Source organism: Hemicordylus capensis, chromosome 5, assembly GCF_027244095.1.
Source record: "Hemicordylus capensis ecotype Gifberg chromosome 5, rHemCap1.1.pri, whole genome shotgun sequence".
In the NCBI taxonomy this organism is placed as follows: domain Eukaryota; kingdom Metazoa; phylum Chordata; class Lepidosauria; order Squamata; family Cordylidae; genus Hemicordylus; species Hemicordylus capensis.
The window spans coordinates 140441014-140455381 of NC_069661.1; the positions used below are offsets into that span (position 1 = coordinate 140441014).

Consider the following 14368-nt stretch of genomic DNA (forward strand, 5'->3'; position numbering starts at 1 on the left):
TCCTTGGAGATGAATCAAGAGAACAGTTGGCGCAAAAATAAAACTTTTGAGAGCTCCAGATCAGCTCTTTTATGCACTTAATTTCAAACAGGGCAAAACTGCCAGATTTCTGTGCACAGCACACTCAGACAAAGCTATCTGCAGAGAAACAATAACTGCTTGAGATGTTATCATTTGGATTAATGCGCTCAATTTTAACTGTGCTGACAGGGGGAAAGAAAAAGAAAAGAAAAGAAAACTCCTGGGAAGAGGGTATGGTTAGATATGAGCATCTATTCAAGCCTGCAGCCTTTAATCAGTATTATCAGTATTCTCTTCCTTGGTAGTTTCTTTCATCTACGGTTCAAACTTGCTGATCTTACTATATTTGGTCTTCCAAATATCATCTAATGACATCAGATGTACCCACCTGCCCATTCTTTAAATTTGGCTGCGGAGGTGCAGTTCACATTCTGCCTACTCATGAGGTAAGCAAGGCTACAATGAAAAATGTAGGTTGTTCTCACTTCCTGAAGTGAAAATGGTATATTCACAGCTATGGCAATGTGTCCCAAAAAGCAACCGCAGGTTGTCTAAAAGTTATCAAGAAACTAGGCAAAAGAAAGGAAGAAATGGTGACTTGTGAAGGAACCTGAACAACAGAGATAATTGAAATAGTCTTTCTCTGGGCAAGAGCAAGCTGGGCAATGCTTTAAATGGGGGAAGAAGCCTGAGCACAGCACACAACATTTGGTTCAACAGCAAACCAGTCAGCCATTTAAATGGGGAACCAGGCACAACCGAGGCACTTCTCCAGAGGTGTATCTAGGGAAAATAGCGCCTAGGGCAAGCACTGAAACTGCGCCCCCTGTCCAAACATCTGACACCCATCATTCAGATAACTTTACCATAATATCAGCTCAAAAATACAAGTCAAGCTTGTTAATCTTTTAATATTTCAAAAACTATTTAGCAGTGGACGTAGCCAGACCAAAAAATGCTGGAAAACTACAAATTTCAGTATGTGGGGGCTCATGAAATACCCAAATACTATGTGGAGGTGTACTTGGAAAACTAAACAGAGATGCCTTTCTAATTCTCTACTATGTATTGTAGCATCACTATTACATAAGTTTTAAAAATAAATGGAGAATTTGATTTTCCAAGATACTCTGAAAATAATTAAAGGATATGCAGAGTAAACTGCGTCACTGCTTGGAATATATTCTAGTATTTCAGACAGTTAAAATGAGAGAAAGAGAGCAAGAAACAACCAGTGGCCTTAATACTAAGGATTTAACACTGATTCAAAGAAAAACTCACCATTAATAGCCATATTATTAAGACATCACATTTAACTCACTTATCCCAAGAAACAAAGTAAGAGTAAATGAATACAATCCTAGCTCATAAGCTTCAGCTCAGTATTCACAAGGCCTGATTCTCTGTACATAGTACCAAACTAAATATGTGTACAGTGACTTATATTATATTAAATTTTTTCAAAAATTTTTTTACCTGTAGCCCCTTTGAGGGTCTTCCCTAAGGCCTTGCGGGGGGTATCTGCAAAGGTTCCCCTCCCCCCTGCTGGCCTCTAGCACCTCGCAGGGGCCATTTGAGCATGTGCAGTGCCATTTTGAAAAATAAATTTTGTTTTTTAAAAATGGCTGCTGAAAACAAAATGGCCACCGCGCATGCTCAAATGGCCTCTGTGAGGCCTGGACCGACAAAAGGAAATAGTTTTTTACACTGCCCATAGTTAATCTATGAAATTCTCTGCCACAAGATGTGGTGACAGTCACCAGCCTGTGGGTAGCTTTAAAAGAGGCTTCGACAAAATCATGGAGGACACAGCTACTAGTCTGGTGTCTATAGATCACCTCCAGCCTCAGAGGCAAGATGCCTCTAAACACCAGTTGCAGGGGAGCAACAGCAAGAAAGCAGGCATGCCCTCAGCTCTTGCCTCTGTGCTTCCCAAAAGCATCTGGTGGGCCATTGTGTGAAACAGGATGCTGGACTAGATAGGCCTTGGGCCTGATCTAGCTGGGCTGCTCTTACGTTCTTATGTTCATGTAGATGCACCAAAACAAAAAGATGTTTTGGGGATCAGATAGATTTTCCCATGAATAAAATGGAAAGAATATTTGCCCCATTTTTAACATTCATTTTTTACCATGATGAACATTTATTCTGAACAAAACCCAAACAAGAACAGTATCCTAATATCTTTATTAGGACAACTACAAATCACAAAGAAATAAGCTAAAGCTAGCTTTCAAATTTCACAGAACACCTCCTCAGATCTGATGGTAAATAGACAAACACAGAGGGGTGGGAGAACTTTTTTTAAAGCTGTTGCTTAAAGAGGGCATGATATAAATCCTGCCATCAAAAAAATGACTATCTTGAGGTGGTGTCTTAGGAAACTCTTAGCAGACAAATTAGCTGAGTTTGTGCTCAGTACACAAACCTCAGGCGGCATCATAGCAAGCATAATGGCTACTCCTCCTTTGGAAAGCCAACAGTAACTCAATTCTGCCTCTGCTACTAAATAAATTACTAAATAAACTCTTTCCTCCTATGAGCTGGAGAGTGAAAGTTGTAAGAATTTGTAGTGTTTATATTAGGAAAGGTAGAGATCATAGTCATGGGAATCTGAGTTCAGCTCAGAACTGAACAAAAGTTTTTTTTAAATACACAGTGGCTTTTTTTCAGGGAAGAATCAACATGTAGAGAAGGGGCTAAGCCCATTTTTGTCTTCTAACCTGTAGTCTGGTCCTAAGATGTGGTAAATATAAAATTCAAAATAGCCAAATACTTCCATGCATGTATAAATGTTTATTCAGCCCAAGATTCCCAATGCATTTGAATTCAAAATCTTCTTTAGCTGAAAGATGATTGGAATTTTAAAAAAATACTTTGAACTTTTTGTGAAATGTTTGGGTAGCAACATGTTCAAAGCCCTTTTCTTATATCAAAGTGCTGGAGAATAATAATTTGAGATGGAAAAACTTCGGGAATCTGAGATTAAATCAAGTTTGTATATTCCCTTCCCACAAATGCCTTGTAATATTTTGTACATTAGGTCAATGCCTTCTTATTGTTGCACTTATTGTTGGACTTACCAATAGGTTTCTGGGGGGAAATACAAGTTGCTGGTTGTAACCTATAAAGCCCCAAACAGCTTATGCCCAGGCTATTTAAGATAACATATTTTCACTATTAGCCCCATTATCCACTGAGATCATCCAGAGAGGTTCGTCTGCAGTTGCCACCAGCTCATCTGGTAGCTACACAGGGACAGGCCTTCTCTATTCCCCCCATGGCTCTGGGATGCACTCCCTGCTGGAATAGGAGCCTCCCCATCTCTGAGAACTTTTAAAATGTTGCTTTTTAAAGACACATTTATTCATTCAAGCTTTTTAACCGTAATTGTTGCTTTAGATTATTTTAAGGTTTTAATTTGTTTTTATGGTGCTGTAAACTGCCCAGTTTGGGGTGGTATACAAATATAATCAATCAATAAATCAATAAATCTACAGTTGTCAATGAAATTCTGCCTGAAGTTAGATTCAAGTGAAAAAATCTAAAATGTTCATGGAAGCTAAATGAGTTTTTCCAAGATGCAAACATTTCTTGAGTGGTGGGGAATTCTGCAGGTTCCTAGACAATCATGAGGTTTTGTCAAAAGTAAAATTCAAGTGGATTTGTAAAGGGTTTATTTCAGCAAAATATCTGAAGAACTGTATGCAATTCAAAGCATTTTCCTAAAATGCATGACATTCTCCAGAGGGATATTGAATCTCCCCAGGTATGAGCATTAGAAGGTTTTCATCATAGCAAAAATAATTGTGAGAATCAAGTCTAATTTTCTTCCATTTGTTTCTCTTTGGTTAACTTGGGCACCGAGTCAAAGCCAAAGGCTGATGTGCTGCATAGGCTCATATAGTGCTTGGCATCATTGTGAGATGTTGTTCTTAGCTAGAGCCTCTCAAGCACAACTGTATCACTAATTTTAGCATACCAGCAAACTTGACAGAGCAAACAGAACATTCCACAGACCTTATAAAATATATGAGAAACAAGGAACTGCAGGAAATAAATTTCACACTTGGGTGAATTGTTCTTGTATAAGTAGTTTACAGTCAAAGATGAAAAGCATCAATGCCCTGCATAAAAGAAGGCAGTGTGAACTCCAGCTGAAGATAAAAGGATGAAGTAAAATGAGTGAGGTGCATCAAATCAAATATACCTATGGCACACAGTGTTCGAATCACACCCATGAAAAGGAAGAAACTTTAAAAACTATCCTCTGCATCTTTCTGATTTCACTCTTCCAAGAAGAGCCCTGTGCAGACAGCTGTATGCACAAATGGGAGGGAGTGATCTACCAGCTCCACTCTTTCAGCTTGCTTGATACACATGTTGGGCATCACAGCTGTTTAGCAGCCTATATGAGTAGGTGAGAATCATGCAATCTGTATTCAGCAAAATTGAGGTATACAATCATGCTGTGATCCTATGCAGATATTATGTCCCGCTCATAGACATTGAGCATGTCGTGGGGGCAGGCTGATAGGTGTGATGATCCCACAGCATACATAAGAAAACACAAGTAACTCATAGTTCATGTTCTCCAAACTGCTCTGTAACCTCTGAATCCATACTTGCGCATCTCTCCCGCTCCTCCAGTAAGATACATGAGTGATCTCTGAATCGAGAGCACACAAATCTCTCCATAGGCATGGAAAAATGCATAGATGGTGCTTAGGTCTGGGCCTGTAATCCACAACTACTACTATGAATATAATATATCAGTGGGCCACCCTCAGTTTAGTCCTGCAACCCTCCATGTTCTATCTCACTTGTGATGTATCAGAACAAAAGAACAAGCCTTTCTGATTCAGGCAACAAATTTGTAACTCAGTCCAAGTTACGTTTTTTCCCCTGACCCATAAAAATGAGCATCACCATATCCCCTCCAAACCTCTCCCAAGGATTTGTGCTACAAACCTCAAGTGTTATGCTGCCTCGTTTCAGGGTGTAACAGACGTCTCAGACTGGGGTTCCAAAGAAATGCTCTCAGAAATGAATATTTTCATCTTGTCATTGTGTCTCCCCAAAACTTCTATCATAGTTTTGTGCCACATACACTGAGATTCATGCTTCCTTATTTCAGGGTATAATGGGCATCTGAGGAGCAGCTCCTAGGAGTTGCTCCAAAAATTGAATGTTTTCATAACATTTACGTATCTCCCCAAATCCTCTACCAGAATTTTGTGCTAGTTTTGTGCCATTTCGTGCCACACACCTCAGGATTTCTGCTGCCCCTTATAAGGGTGTAATGGACATCTCAAATTGAGATTCCACAGAAATGTTGCTAAAAGTGAAGGAGAGCTGGTCTTGTCATAGCAAGCATGAATTGTCCCCTTTGCTAAGCAGGTTCACTCTGGTTGCATTTGAATGGGAGACAATGGGGCGATTCTCACGACCAACAAAAATCAGGCTAGGAGAGCCTAGCCCAACTTTTGTTGGTCGTAAGAACCACCGGGCTCACAGCTGAGCCCGGTGGTTCTTGAGCGGGTAACCCGCTTGAGAACCCCTGCTAAAAAGCAGGTTTGCGGAGCGAGCGCTCCAGCAAACCTGCTTTTTAGGCTCATGAGTAGCCGTGGTGTGGCTTCGTGCCGTGCCTACTCACGAGTAGACCCCTGACTGGGAGGCAAAAAGCCGCCTCCCGGCTCGGGGGTCTCCCCAGTATGCCCTGTGCGCTCGTGTAGGGCATACTGGGGCTTGCGGGGGCCGCACGGCCTCTGCTCCCCCCACTCCCTGGCGGCTCCATCATGGAGCCGGCCATCATGTGGGTGGCCGATCCAGCTGCCCAGGGCTCCCTGCTCGCTCATGAGCAGAGAGAGCAGGCTTAGAGCAGGTAAAAACCGGGTCTCATTGATCATGAGACCCGATCCTATATGTGAGCACTGTAAGATATTCCCCTTAACAAATGGGGCTGTTCTGGGAAGAGCATCTGCATGCTTGCATGCAGAAGGTTCCAAGTTCTCTCCCTGGCTTCCCCAGATAGGGTTGAGACTAGAGACTCCTGCCTGCAGCCTTGGAGAAGCCTCTGCCAGTCTGTGTTGACAATACTGAGCTAGTTGGACCAATGATCTGATTCAGTATATGGCAGCTTCCTATGTTCCTATGAATATTTTCATATCATTGCCATCTCTCCCCAAAACCTCTACCAGATATAGGGCAATGATATGAAAATTTTACACCCTTGAACAAGGTAGCACAATATTACACAAAACTTTGCTAGCTAATGGTTCATTTCCAGTCTAAGGACACTGATATCCCAAAGAAAACCAGTAGTGGAATCCATGAGCCTGAAACTCCCTCTTCGGACTTAATCTGGTGTAAATGTCCCACTTGTCTAATATGGCAGCAGGTCCACTGGAGAGTGTCCTGAAATGAGGGGGTGGGGTGGGGAAGACACAATAACCAAACCAACCCCCCTCCCCTCTCATGCATTCATGGTATGCTTTGCCATGATGCCATGTGGAGCTGTTCACTGGATGCCAGGAAGGATTTATGGCATTTCTGTGTATCTTCTCATCTTTATGAAATAGTGCAATGCATAAAGAGAATATAGGATATTATACGCTTGCCAGAGGTCAGAGCTTAAAAAGATTTATTTCCAAGGAGGGGGAGTGAAGCATAATGCTTCTCAAGACCTCTTCACTTGCTTGCTGCCAGACTTAATTAAAACATGCAGCTCACTCTGATGAAAACATGTTCTCATCAGGATTACAAATCTTGTTTGATTAAAATACTTTGCCTAGACAAATTGCCAATACAAAGAAAAATGAATGTATTTTAGAGTATATTTCTACTGTGCTAATGATTATTTAATGCATTTCTGATAGTGATCTAAAATGCAACAACAATAACAATAATACCATTTCAATAATCTTTTATCATTAGAAAAGCTTTTGTTCCATCTATCTGTTTTCATACATTAATTTTTCTGAATTTACATTGTGCTCAGAAAGAACAGGTATGTAGTTTGGGAGTACTCCTAGACCCAAAGCTTTCTGGTTCCTCAGACTAAGGCAGTGGCCAGGTGTGCTTTCTATCAGCTTCAGCTGATATGCCTATGCCCATTTCTGGAGGTAAACAACCTCAAAACAGTGATAATATGCTAACTTCTAAGCTAGATTTCTGTAATGCACTGTACATGGGGGGGCTGCCTTTATGCATAGTTCAGAAACTTCAATTGGTGCAGAATGGAGCTGCCAGATTGGTCCCTGGGGTGTCCTGAAGATACCATGGCCCCATTAACACATAACAGCAAATCACAGTTAAATGGGGCAGAGGCTGGAATTCCTGTCTGTCTGAACACACAAAACCATGGTTTTGTGCCCAAAGTGACCTACGATTTCCCTCACCAATCTCCACTTTGAACCTTTGGTTTGTAGTGAATTTCGGTGCTCCAACCTGAGGTTTGGGAGTGGCAGCATTACATCTGAAGGCAGATGCTGCCATAACCACAGTTTCGTGCAGGTTTGGAAACCAAAATCATAGAGACCGCAGCCCAAACCCAGCCAGGAATGCTCTGCCCAGGAATGCTCCATGTCTGCGACTATCTTGGCGACTGCCTATGAAGAAGCAGTCCAAGCAGTCCCTCTGCTAGTTCGGTGACCCATTGGAACACATCTATGTTTATTTTAGCCCAGCACAGCAGCCCTACTCTCCTGGAATTGCTCATAACCAGGGCTCCACTCTCCCTCAGTTCCCTGCGGCGGCCGATCTGCATACACCGCAACACCAGTCTTAACCTGGGAGATTTGAATAAGAGTAAAGATCTATCCCCAGTCCCAGTGTGTCCCGAGTCTAGCCACCCAGTGCCTCCCAGACACATGCAGCATCAAATTCTCCTCTGGCTGCATTAAAGGGTTTATATATAATTCTCTTAAATGTACCCGCTGCTAATCCCATGTGTGGCAGCTCTTGCAATAGTTCGCAAGCAACTGCCAGATAGGATAGCGACGGGGACAGGAGAGAAAACAGGGATGCCAGCCAGTGGCCGGAGGAGGTGGTGGCCCAGCCAGTGGGAACAGGAGGCAGCAGCAGGCTGGTGGGTGGGTGGGAGGAGAAGTTGGCAGCGGGCCGGTTCGGCTGGCAGGAGGAGGAGGCCTCTGCCAGGAGTTGGCGGGCAGGTGGGAGGAGGTAGCAGGCCAGCTTTCAGGCTGGCTCACCAGCCATAAAGTGCGGGAAGGCAGAGAATGGGGGAGAAGCAGGTCAGCTGGCCCACCAGCCATAAAGGGGGGGGAGCAAGCGGGGGGAGAAACGGGTGGGTCAGCAGGAGGGGGGAGGCAATGATGGTGGGTAGGCTGGCCGGAGGCGCAGATACTCTGTGCCTGGCCCAGATAGTTTTGTTTTAATTCATGGTTTTAAAATTATTTGTAGAGAGGAGAGCTGGTCTTGTGGTAGCAAGCATGACTTGTCCCCTTAGCTAAGTGGGGTACACCCTGGTTGCATACGAATGGGAGACTTGATGTGTGAGCACAGCAAGATATTCCCCTCAGGGGATGAAGCCGCTCTGGGAAGAGCATCTAGGTTCCAAGTTCCCTCCCTGGCTTCTCCAAGATAGGGCTGAGAGAGATTCCTGCCTGCAACCTTGGAGAAGCTGCTGCCAGTCTATGAAGACAATACTGAGCTAGATAGACCAATGGTTTGACTCAGTATATGGCAGCTTCCTATGTTGCTATTTTAATTTTTTTTACTGAGTTCTATTTACTGTTTTAAGTTGTGTACAGTCTTGAGATTCAGTTCTTAGATGGTATATAAATGTAATTAATAAATAAATCTTTCCCATGATGCCTCCGAACTGCCACATGTTTGTTCAACAGAAGATCATCCTGCCAGTTTGATCCTGTGCCATAAGGTTGCAGCTTTACGTCCCAGGAACCATTGCTAGTTGCCTGATTTCTGAACTGATGGGACAGGTGGCCAGTGCTCAAATGGAGAAGGTGAGGAGGATCCACGAACCCTCCCTCTTTGCTTCCCTGCCTTCTTCCTCCAGCATGGAGAAGTCCCCAGAGGACCTTCCAGTCTTAGCAGAGATACCCTAGTGATGTTGGAGCCAACATCTACAATGCTAATTGTATCCAAATCATCAGTTTCCTCATAGGTAAGTTCCAACACTATGTGATGGCAAAGTGATTCATATCTATTGAATGAAGTCTTATTTATTCGATTTTGATTCATTCATCCATTCATTCATTCAATTTTTATACTGCCCTTCCGAAATGGCTCAGGGCGGTCTTAAGCTACTCTCCACCATTTACTTTCTCCATTGCTGCTTCTTTGTATATTGTATGGTTATTTTTATGTATGTATTTTTAAAAAAAAATTAATTAGATATGTTTTTATATTTTGGCATAATATTTTAATTGTGTAGTTTTTATAGTTCTGTTTCAGTTTTTCTATGTGATCCGCCTTGTGATTGTTTTTAATGAAAGGTGGCATATTAAACAAACAAACAAACAAACAAACAAACAAGCTTTGCACAAGCCTTTATTCCCATACTGGTGCACTTTCAATGCCATCACAAACACGTTTGCTAGTTCTTAAGGCTGCTTCACATATGCATATATGCTTCTTAATAACATGCAGCCACATGAGTAATCTGGCTCCACTGAAAAGCATTTCATTTGGAAGAAACATGGAAATTCCAGTTATGATCTAGTTTGAGAGCCAGCATGGTGTAGTGATTAGGGTGCTGGACTAGGACTGGGGAGAACCGAGTTCAAATCCCCATTCAGCCATGAAACTTGCTGGGTGACTCTGGGCCAGTCACTTGTCCCTCAGCCTAACCTACTTCACAAGGTAGGGATGTGCATTTCGTTTTGGATACAAAATGTTTTGTGCACAAAACAGGCCATTTCGGCTGTTTTGTAGCCAAAACAAAACACCCAATGCTCAAAACAAAAAATTTTGTAGCCAAAACAAAACGTCCCTGTTTCGGATACAAAACATTTTGTTGCTTCGGCTGTTTTGGAACTCCATTTTGCAATCGCAAAAAGTCTTTCTCCTTCAGTCTCCATTTTGACATCTGTTTGAATTTCCAGCCCTTCCAGCCCGCAGATTGGCCAGCAAAAGCATTAGCTGATCTGCTGGCAATTGCCTCCTTATTCCTTTTAAGCAAATTTAAGGGTAAATTTTATCCTCATTGGCTAGTGGGGCAGTGTGCATTTCATTGTTGTTGTTTCACACTGTTGTGTGTAGATCAATTACATTTTGGGCGGTGGGGATGTGGATGTGCATGACCTTTGGAAATCTGCCTGATTTTCTTCCAAACCTCTGCTGTTGTTGATGTGTGATGTTGATGTTATTTGGGGTGGATTCGGGGCAGAAAGGAGGCTTTGGGGGCAGAAGAGTGGTTCAGGTGGTAGTGCCCCAGTGGGTGCCTGCTGCCACCCAGATTCCAAAGGAATAGGGGAAAGGGCTTATTTTTAAAGAATTTTTGAAGTTGACATGTCTTTGGGGCAGAAAGGGGGCCTGAGGGGCAAAACAGTGGGTTGTGTGGCAGTGCCCCAAGGGGTGCCTGCCACAACCCAGATTCCAAAGGAATAGGGCAAAGGGCTGATTTCTTAGGAATTGTTGAAGTTTACGCTTCTTTAAGGTTCCCCCCCCCCCCAGGGAATAATAGAACAGTCCCATAACTCCACCTGGGGGGCACTGGGGTGGCTGGGAGCAAGTGGTGGTGTGGTGCACATAGGGTGCCAACCAACCCCATGGGTTGCTAACCCATGGGGTGCTGGGTTCTGTTGTTTCTGAGGTGTTCTGAGTGTAGATTCTCTGGTAGCATATGAGATTTTCAACGACAAACCATGAATCCACTCTCATATGCTACCAGAGAATCTACACACAAAACATCTCAGAAACAACAGAACCCAGTACACCATGGATTAGCAACCCATGTGGGTGGTTGGCACCCTATGTGCTCTACACCACCGCTCGCTCTGGACCACCCTGGTGCCCCCCCAAGTGCAGTTATGGGGCAGGAATTATGGAGGTCCATCATTCTCTATGGGGAAGACCTTTACAGACGCACAAACTCCATTACATCTTTAAAAATCAGCCCTCTGCCCAATTCCTTTGAAATACTTCTGGCAGCTTCCTTGCCCCCACTGGACACTACCACGCACCCTACTCTGCTCTGGGCCAGCCCTTTCCCCCCAACCTGAAGCTATACTTTTGCTGAAACCTCCATTCTTCCATATGGGAAAAATCCTATAGTCCAAAAATTCACCAAAAACCAGCCCTTTGCCCAATTCCTCTGAAACTTGGGTGGTAGTTTCCACCCATAGGGCACTACCACCCCCACCCACTAGTTTTCCCCTGAGGCCATTTTTAAAAATCCAAAACGTTTCGGATTCGGATTTTGCAATTTCGAACAAAGAACAAAATAGGGGTGTTTCGGATTTGGGCCAAAAACAAAACAGAAAAAAATACAAAACGCACAACCCTATCACAAGGTTGTTGTGAGGAGAAACGTAAGTATGTAGTAAATCTCTCTGGGCTCCTTGGAGGAAGCGTGGGGTATAAAATGAAATCAATCAATCAATCAATCAATCAATCTCTGATAGCTCATCCGCATATGCAACTCACCACTCGATCCTGCAGTCATTTATATCTGAGCATATGAAACGGATGACATCAGACTAGATAAAATGTTGATGTGGAGTCCCAGCAACATATTACATGCAGTTACATGCATCTAACTTTCCCCTGTGGTATTTTAAAAATAAAAATAAGCTCTATTTGGGTAAGGAGTGTTAGCAGATAGGGCTGAGGTGCTTAATCCTTTCCCTGCCAGCATTTTTCCTTCCCCCCACATAAAGCTACGTTTCCATGAACCAGGGGAAAATTATATATATACTTGTATCTTTTCATTTGTGGATGCAAAAGCAGAAGAGAATGGAAAATAGTGTCATCATGAGCCTAGATTCAGTTGGGGGATGATTCATGGTAGGAGAAAGCTATGATCCAGACCACAGGTTACCCCATGCCACTGGGATTCCCATACCAGGAGAATCGAGGAGAACCAAGCAAACCCAAGCCAACACCCCCACCATGATCCAAGGACACAGTCCTGCTTTCTGACTCAGAAGAATCCCTGAGGATCTGCCAGTCTTAGCAGAGCCCCACCCCCAGTGCCACCAGAGCCAGAGCTTATGAAACTGGGCAAGACCCCTTTAAGAAAATAATCAGCTAATTTATTCTGCCTGGGTCAGTAGCTATAAAAACCAGAAGTGCTGCAAGAAGCTGTTGGAGTGGCATGTCTTCTGTGTTGCAGTGCCCAGCTCTAATTTCTCTGCTCATGCTGGCTGAGGTTCTGACTTGTTGACTTCAGAGCTGCCTAGGGTTTGATGCATTCCTGGATTCCTGTCATGGTGGAGACCATGATTCTGCCTAGAACAGAATAAGTGGGGGTGAAAGAATTAAGCACTCTCCTCCTTCTCCTCCTCCTCCATCCCCATAATTTCTCCAGTCAAATTCTCAACTTCTGGTGTCTGTGTGTTTGTTTTTTTGCTAAAAAAAAATACAAGTCCAGGAAAGTCATCTGTTGTATTGAGTGGATTATCCTCAGTTCAAATTGGAAATGGTAACCAATTTGTATTTTTAGAGGACCATAAACAAAAAAAACCTCTCCATTTTTTCCTCAAGAGTTCTAAGCTGTTTTGATGTTAGTTTCCTGTAAATAATTCCCTTAAAAATTTTTTTTAAGTATCCAAAACCTGGACAAAAATCTGAGCTGAAACAGAGCTAGGCAAACACCCTCATGGAGACTTGGTGGTGAGGAGTGCTGTGATATCAAAATATAGTTTTACCTGTTTCAATACATAAATAATCAAGCAGGCAAGCAAACGGTGCCTGTCAAGTGCACTCTACTAATTGCTTTTTGGCAATGAAGAGGTTTACCTTAACAACTAGGAAAGAATTTGAACTGGGATCTCTTATTTGCATTTAAGAGCAGGAGGGAAAGAGTGCCTATGAAAAGATCAAAGACCACCATCACTACCACCTTCTAATTTAAATTAGGTTGTGGGAGGGGAGAAAAGATTCAAATAAAAGACTTTCTAAAGGCATCATTTATAACATAGTGAATTGCTGTGAATGTCCTCTTTGGTTGCCACATTCATTCTAAGCCTTGTTAAAGGGAAAGCTTTTTTCCCCTTTTCCCAAAGAGGGGGAAAAAATCCCACAATTGTCTTCAAAATTCCTTTCCAGTAAATTTCTCATGAGACCGGTTCCTGTCCTTAGCTGTGGCTACTGCTGACTTCAAAGGAGCTGTGCATAGCAATGTGGAGCTAAGATAGGGCCAACTGCATGGGTGGGCTAGGGAGGATATGGCTAGAAGGACTCACACTCACATATGGGTAGAAGGACTTTGCTGGCAGCTCACACCATTGTTGCCCTTGCTGACAGGCACTCCCATCTGCCTATGGGAACATCTCCAGAGCCACCTGCATTGTTGTGGGGCAAGGGGGAAACTCCCACTTCCTCTGGAGAAGGAGGAATTGTCCCATGAATCTCCAACAAACCTTTGTAGTAGCTGCTCCTTCCATTCTCCCCATCAACCAATCAGCTTTCTCCTATAGATCATTGCAAGGATGTAGGGCCTTTGTGGAGGGCACTGGCAGTTGTGAAGAGGAGGAAGTGTTGCCCTAAGACTTGGCAGAAGTGATGGCAACCCCTCCTTCTCAGCCTCTTAAGGTGGGAAGGGAAGTTGCTGTTGCCCATTGCCTAACACCTACCCATCCCCATTGCTACTATGTAAACTGGGAGTCAGGGCTAGCAACCTGAGAGGGGAGCAAGCTGAGGGGAGAACAGTGCCAGGCAGCCTTAGGGAACATATTGCACTGGGATCTTCCAACTAAGCCCCTGCCTTTGTGCTTTCCCCTGAACCTGGGAAGCACATGCTGTGCTCCAGCCTCACTTGGACCCTGTTGCCAGCCAGAGACCCAGATGCTTGGACCTCTGGATAAAGGTGCTGGCCAGGCAGCCCTAGACATTCCTTCTCGCCCCTCAGGAAAGGTTTTACAGTGGCATGGAACCCGAATCTCATTAACTTCTCCTAGCATCTGAATAATTCTTCCACTTTAAGAATAACTCCCCCAGAATTGATTTAGGTGCCCCACCCTTGGACACATCATTAGGTGCACCATAGTCTCCAACTGCCCTTGGTAAATAGCTCTTTCCGGAATCCAACCCTGGTAAATCCCTTCCTTCCTTCCTTCCTTTTATTCAGTGTTTGTCATGTGAGTAGCTTGAGTTGCCATTCTCTAGGATTGAGCTCCCTCTCTAGAGTCTCTAGACATGAGGG

General features: G+C 43.6%; 1 long non-coding RNA gene across 1 annotated transcript; it reads right to left on the reverse strand.

Moving 5' to 3' along the window:
• Positions 1 to 12235: 12235 nt before the first annotated feature.
• LOC128328529 (uncharacterized) lies at positions 12236 to 13554 on the reverse strand. Its single transcript, XR_008309275.1, has 2 exons — positions 13416 to 13554; positions 12236 to 12453 (listed from the first exon to the last, which is right to left on the reverse strand). It is a non-coding gene; the product is annotated as an uncharacterized LOC128328529 (long non-coding RNA).
• Positions 13555 to 14368: the final 814 nt, after the last annotated feature.